The 7,291-nt window shown below is 32.1% G+C and overlaps 1 non-coding gene across 1 annotated transcript; it reads left to right on the top strand.

Moving 5' to 3' along the window:
* The first annotated feature begins 1,818 nt into the window (after positions 1–1,818).
* Positions 1,819–1,925, top strand: LOC128032638 (small nucleolar RNA R71). The gene has a single exon (XR_008188886.1). It is a non-coding gene; the product is annotated as a small nucleolar RNA R71 (small nucleolar RNA).
* Positions 1,926–7,291: the final 5,366 nt, after the last annotated feature.

Here is a 7,291-nt window from a genome sequence, read left to right as displayed (position 1 = left end):
CAATTCGAGGATCTGTTTTATCTAGAAGTGCCTTGTCTCCAACCTTAAATTGGTACGTTCCGTCCACATGCTTATCATGGTGTCTCCTTAACTCTTCATTATGCTTTTTCGATTTCTCCTTAACATGTGTTCGTCATTCATCTAGTTCATCGATTTGCAACATTCGTTCATCAGGAGTCATTTTTTTTCTATTGCATGGACTAAAACGTGGTTCCATTGCATTTTTCTGAGGTGTTTCTTACAAAGAAAGTTGAGCCACATGGTTACTCATACTAACAGAACTTGTAAAATCATCTCGATCACTAGATATCTTAACAAAATCATGAGCTTGGAGAGTAATCGTTTCGTCACGTACATGAAGTACTTACTCACCCGTACCAACATCAATTATAGTTCTAGCAGTTGCTAAAAAAGGCCGACTTAGAATCAAAGGTACTTCACTATCCTCATCCATGTCTAAAACAACAAAATCAACTGGGAATATGAATTTATCATTTTTTAAAAGAACATCTTCAATAATACCCCTAGGAAATCTAATGGTTATATCTGCTAATTGAATACTCATCCTAGTTTGTTTGGATTTCTCAATACCTAATTGCTTAAACATTTTATAAGGCATAACGTTAATACTAGCCCCTAAATCAGCTAAAACATTATTAATATTCAAACTACCAATTAAACAAGGAATAGTAAAACTCCTTAGATCTTTCAATTTGTTGGGTAGTTTATTTTGCAAAATGGTTGAGTAAACTGCATTTAGCTCCACATGCAACGAATCATCTAACTTCCTCTTGTTCGCCAAAAGCTCCTTTAAAAATTTAAAGGAATTGGCCATCTGCGAAAGTGCTTCAATAAACGGTAAGTTAATATGTAATTTTTTTCAGAAGTTTAAGAAATTTACCAAATTGTTCGTTCATGTGGTCTCTCTTCGTCGTGTTAGGATATGTCACTCGAGGTTTATATTCTTTACCAACCGGTTTTTGTTCATTCTGGCTTACCTCGACCTTACTGTTACTTACCACAATTTCTTGCTTTTGTTCTAGTTTAGATTCAACTAACCCTTCTTCATATCGCACAGTAATTACATAAAGTTGCTCCCTAAGGTTAGTTTCGATATTGCTAGGCAAACTTCCTTGTGGTCATTCTAAAATTAACTTAGCAAGTTGGCCGATTTGATTCTTTAGTTCTTGAATCGATGCTTGTTGGTTTTTAAATGTTGCTTCAGTGTTTTGAAAATGCATTTCTGACACCGAGATAAACTTCATCAATATCTCCTCAAGATTCGACTTTTTCTCTTACTGGTAAGGTTATTGTTGGAAGCCTGGAGGGGGTTGTGCTCTCTGATTTCCTTGACCACCCTAAGAGAAATGGGGATGGTTCCTCCAACCTGCATTATAGGTATTACTATAAGAGTTACTTTAAGGCCTAAAATTACTACCCATATAATTGATTTGTTCGTTTTCTGTGCTAGGACCTTAAAGTAAACATTCTCGATTGTTCATTCCACCTCCATTTGCGTCACACTGTATCACCGGATGTACTTGCATAGAAACATATAAACCATCAATTTTCTTATTTAATTGTTCTACCTAATTCAATAACATGGTGAGTGCATCTAAATTAAAAACACTGGCTGCTTTCATCGGCTTTTTACTCATGACTTGTCACTGATAATTATTCAGTGCCATCTTATTTATAAACTCATAAGCCGCTTCAGGTGTTTTATTGTTTAGAGTTCCACCGGCTGCTGCATCGATCAATTGCCTAGTTGAGGTATTTAAATCGTTGTAGAAGGTTTGAACTTGTAGCCATAGAGGTAACTCATGGTGAGGGCACTGTCTCAATAAATCCTTATACCTTTCCCGTACATCATATAGGGTCTCTAAGTCAATCTAAACAAAGGAAGAGATATCATTCCTCAACTTAGCTGTCTTAGCCGGTGGGAAGTACTTCAGTAGGAATTTCTCGGTCATTTGATCCCATGTAGTGATAGAGCCTCGTGGTAAAAAAATTCAACCACTGTTTAACTTTGTTCCTCAACGAGAAAGGGAATAACCGTAGGTGAATTGCATCGTCGGAAACGCCATTTATCTTAAAAGTATCACAGACTTACAGAAAAATAGCCAAATGAGTATTTGGATCTCCGTCTTGCAAATCATCGAACTGAACAAATTGTTGTACCATTTGAATAGTGTTCGGCTTCAGTTCGAAGTTATTTGCGGTAATAGTGGGTCACACAATGCTCGATTCATCCCCAGTTAGAGTGGGCTTGGCATAATCGTACATAGTATGAGGAACAAGATCTGGATTTACAGCAACTGCATGAGGTAGCTAATTATTCTGATTATCACCCATCTCCTTAGTAATAATAATAACATTCTCTTGCTCATTTATTATACTCTGTCGACTCTGTCTTGCTTCTCTACAATTTTTGCGAGCTGTACTTTCAATCTCACTGTCAAATAATAATGGTCCTGACGGGTTTCTTCTAGTCATAAACTGAAAGAACCTGCCAGAAGCAAATAAAATAAAAATTAGAAAACAAAAATTAAACTAAAAACCAAATAAAAATTATAATAGAAATAAAAATGACTAAATTAATAAAAACAGAGTGTTCCTAATATTTTAGTCCCCAGTAACAGTGCCAAAAACTTGATGGTCACTAAACTAACTATAAATACGACTAAGGTAAGCGCACCTATCAAACAATAGTATAGTTATGATGAGTAGGGAATATCATATTCACGAAGACTAAAAGTACTTGTAATTACCGTTTTTCTATTATTTAACCAACAAAAGCGCACCTATCAAACAATAGTATAGTTACGGTGAGTAAGGAATATCATATCCACGAAGACTAAAATTACTAGTAATTGCCGTTTTTCTATTATTTAGCCAACAAATTGAAGTGATTGTTTTTAATCTATATTTACTAATCTAATTTAACTAAGAACACAACAGAGAATGAAGTAGGAAAATAGTCGAAGATAACCAATGAGAAAGACAATACCCAAGAAAGAATCCACCTAGACTTCACCTATTATTCTGAATATGAATTAAACGATTTATTCACTTGTGTCTTGATCCGTAAAAATCCCACAATTATGTTAATATCTCTTTCGAGAGTAAGAACAACCGACTCTAGGTTGATTAATTGAAATCTCTTTCTAATTAAAACCCCTATCGTCGTATTAACTCGATCTATGGATTCCCCTATTAGATTTGACTCTAATCCGGTAGATTTATGTCGTTCTATTTCTAGGATTGCATGCAACTCTACTCAATTACGCTAGATCTACTCTTAAACAAGGACTTTTGCTCCACTGAAATAAGCACATTAAACATGAATTAATATCCCAAAAATATAAAAACACAAAATAATCATACATAATTGAGAACAAGAATCAAGTATTTATCGTGTAAAAACATAAATTAAATAGTAAGATTCATCATAGGTTTCATCCCCCTAGGTATCTAGGGACTTTAGTTCATAATCCTAAATATAAACATCTCAAAGTTATGATAACCACAAGACATAAAGAAGCTCAATAAAACTACAAAAAAAATTAAATGGAGATCTTCAATCTTGAGGGAGATCCACTTTCGAGTTGATTTCGATAGCTTTATTCGAGTGTTTTCTTTGATCTTCTCTAATTGACCCCTTAGGTTTTCTTCTAATTGGTATTTATAGACTTTAGAATGCTCAGAAAGCCTAAAAATTTAGTTTTTCCGTGTATCTGGGAAGCAGGTTGCAAAATCGACACGAGCTGGCACATGGGCGTGTGGCCAGGCCGTGTGGAAATGCCCTGGCCTTGTGGATTCTAAAAATAGCTCTATTTGTCTGATTTTGGCTCGTTTTTCACTCTTTTCATTCTCAAATGCTCTCCTAAGTATAGAAACATGAATTTAAAGGATTAGTAGAATCAAATTCACTAATTTACATAATTAATCATCCAAAACCGCATTAAGAATGAGATTTAAATATGTTGCTTTTACAGCTTATCAAACGCACTCCAAAACCTACATATGGTATCAAAATGCATCGATTAATAAATGCAACTTAACCCAAAGTTTCACTTAAATACACCCTCTTTTCCAAAAAAATAGACCCTAAAATCAACATACGAGCACTTCACAAAATAACAACGTCGAAACAATGACTACTCCACCGGAGAATCTTGAATTCCGCACCCTTCACTTAATCAAATACCACAAGAATGTTTAACACAACGAAAATTGAGAATAAACACTAACAACTCTCCTTATTCAAAGAATGAGTTAAACCTTAAAATCAAAAAATAAATCAATGTTACTTACCTTTACTTGGATTTATGATCATAACGAAGAATCAAAAGGTAACCCACATTAACTCAATGGCAGCCAGTAGGGAACAAACAAAAGAAAGAAAGATGGAAAAGAGAGAAAAAAAAACGTGACAAAAGAGGAGGAGAAAGTGAAAAAGGGGGAGTGGGAAAAGTTGGACGGTAAAAAGGAGTGATTTTAGGGATTGTGATAATTTTAAAAATAAAAATAAAAACAAAATATTCTAATGCTAATCCAACCTTCCAGATTTTAGAATTTAAAATAAACTTAATTTCTAACAAATCATGAAGCAAAAAGGAACTCACTTATGCGCACAACAAGGCTTGAACCCAAAACTTAGGAATAGGTCAGAGTCTTACCACTGAACCAACAAACTCATTCTATCATAACTTGTGCGGAATTAAGATTTAAGTCAAATGATCAGGGAAATGGATTGAGTCAAAATTAAAAAAATTCATAAAACAGGGCTCGAACCCAAAACATTACGCACACAATCACAACACTCAACCACTAAACTAAATTAAATTATTTGACATAATTTAACAATCCAAACTTAAGAAAATTGAGGTGTTACAAAAGTTTTTTTCAAACCTACATCTAGAAAGACCTTAGCCTAAGTGAGATGCTTCATATTCTTAATGTTATATTGAAATTGTCACTTGAACAAGACGAAAGAGGCAAAATTTATCCTACGAGGAATAAGGATTATTTCCAAAAGGAGTTTTTTGTTTTTGAAGTCAGTTTAATAAAAGAGATCCTCTTTGGCATTTTTGCTAAAAAAAAGGGGAGAAGACCGGAAGCAAATATGCTTTGTTTGGACCAAGTTATTTACCTCTTAATTGCATTTTATTGTTTTCGATATGATATGTTGCATACTCCCTTCTTATGCTTGATAGATGATTTAATGACTCATGCTGATAAGAGGAGTTTTTAAACATGATGTTGCTGATGCATTTCTTAAGGGGAGTTATAATCTAGTTCACTTATTTATTGACTTTATTTACCTTGTACGCGTCTTGTGTGTTATCATTTTTTGCAAGGTTTTATCAACATGCCAAATGGAGAGATTGTTAGAAACTTTAACCGTTATACTCTATTGTTTTATTTTTTGTTATAACATTGATTGGAACAACAATTGGGGACAATCAAAGTTATTTATTGAGTTAGCTATTATAACTTGTATAAAAATAATGTTGGTTATTTATTTTATTAAGCAGCAGATGCTAGATGTGTTTTTATGTTCAAGGGAACTAGATATAAATGTGACAACAATTTTGAAGGAATTAGAAGAGTTCATAATTGACTTGGACTCTATCTTACTATCTTAAAAGATAAGGAGTTCATTAGTTTAGATTTACTTCAAGTAAAAAACTTATTATCTAATTCAAGTGAGACTGAACTTGTTAAAGGTTAGCCTATCCCATATTTTTTAACGTGGATGAAGTTATTTAAAGCCTGTTTATAAATTGTCATACGCACAACAGGGTGTGCTTTGGAGTGTTATTTTGTTGAGTATTTTGGCTCTCTTTTCTTAGTCCTTTGGAAAGAGAGATTGATTGTAAGGTGAGTAATTATAACAATTTAGAGACAACTTTAAAACTGCACTTATTCATTGGTGTAGGACTGATTAAGCTTAAATCAAGAGTTGTAATAAAAATTGTTCTTTAAATTAAACTCTCTAAAAGTTGAATTCAGAATGCATTAATAAATTTATTGTATCCATATTTTTACACTCTTTACTCTTATTATAATATCTAGATTCTTGGAATAAATGGGATGATGCATTGAAACTAAATGTTAACTATCTATTATAAAATTTCAAATTTTAAACAATTTATTATACCTTGACTCATATTAACTAGACTCATTCCCACAAAAAAAATATCAGTCAATACTAATTTCAAATAAATTATTTATTCCTTCTCGTTTGTACATTAAAACTTTATCTTGATCATGATGGACATCCACTTAATAAGATATTTATAACAAAATTCATTTAATACAACACATTTTAATAAATATAAACAATTCACCAATGTATAGCATAAGTAAGAATTTTAATTAATTAATAATTAATCCAATAAATAAAATAGGAAGATCTTTAATTAATTACTTTCCAGAAATGGACAAATTGGAGCAAAAGTAGATATTTAAGAAATCCACTTAGAAAAGGTCACTATATATCTTGACTTCTTTTCCATCTAGAAAGAAGAACATGCCATTTAATTTTGTGATTAAGAAAGCATCTACACATAAAATTAACCTCAAGTTAAATCATTATTTTGGGTTAAATCAAATTTAGGAATTAATTTAGACAAAAAAAAATTCAAACCCAATAAAAAGTCATTGTTAAATTCAAGCTCTTAAAATTTATAATATTTTTTAATTTCAATCATTATAGATTCTGGTTAGACTTACGTACGAATTGGGTCGGTTTAGTTTGTGGCCCGACAACTCAAGTTTATTATTTGTATGTTATAATAATATTAAACTTTTTATTTTGAAATTTATATATTTTTATAACTAAATTTAAATATATTTACTTTGAATTTAGATCCAACCGATTGTCTCGAAATCAAATATGGATAGTTCTAATCTAAGGTCGACAGATAATTGAAGGGTAATGCAATGCTAATCTGGTGAGTATTTGGGCTGGGTTAACAACAACACTAATCTGAGCCCAGATTATCCAGCCTATCCAATATATAAGGACCACTTACACAATTTTCTCAAAATCGGCCCATGTTATACTAAAATGTAAAATGATGTTAAAGAAACAAAAAAAGTAAATTTATCCTGCATCTCCCAACTATGACCTAAACTCTAAATTAGTCATCAAACTTCAAAACATTCTAACTAAATCCTGAAAATATCAGCATTGTATCAATTACGTTCTTCTTCAACTTAACTATCAAATTGGGTGTTAAATGTTAGCTTAGATCTCATGTGGAATATGTTTGAAACATAT

The sequence above is a fragment of the Gossypium raimondii genome, chromosome 1, assembly GCF_025698545.1.
Source record: "Gossypium raimondii isolate GPD5lz chromosome 1, ASM2569854v1, whole genome shotgun sequence".
Taxonomy (NCBI): Eukaryota; Viridiplantae; Streptophyta; class Magnoliopsida; order Malvales; family Malvaceae; genus Gossypium; species Gossypium raimondii.
Note: the sequence above shows the minus strand (reverse complement) of the source record. Positions and strands in the feature narration are given on the sequence as shown.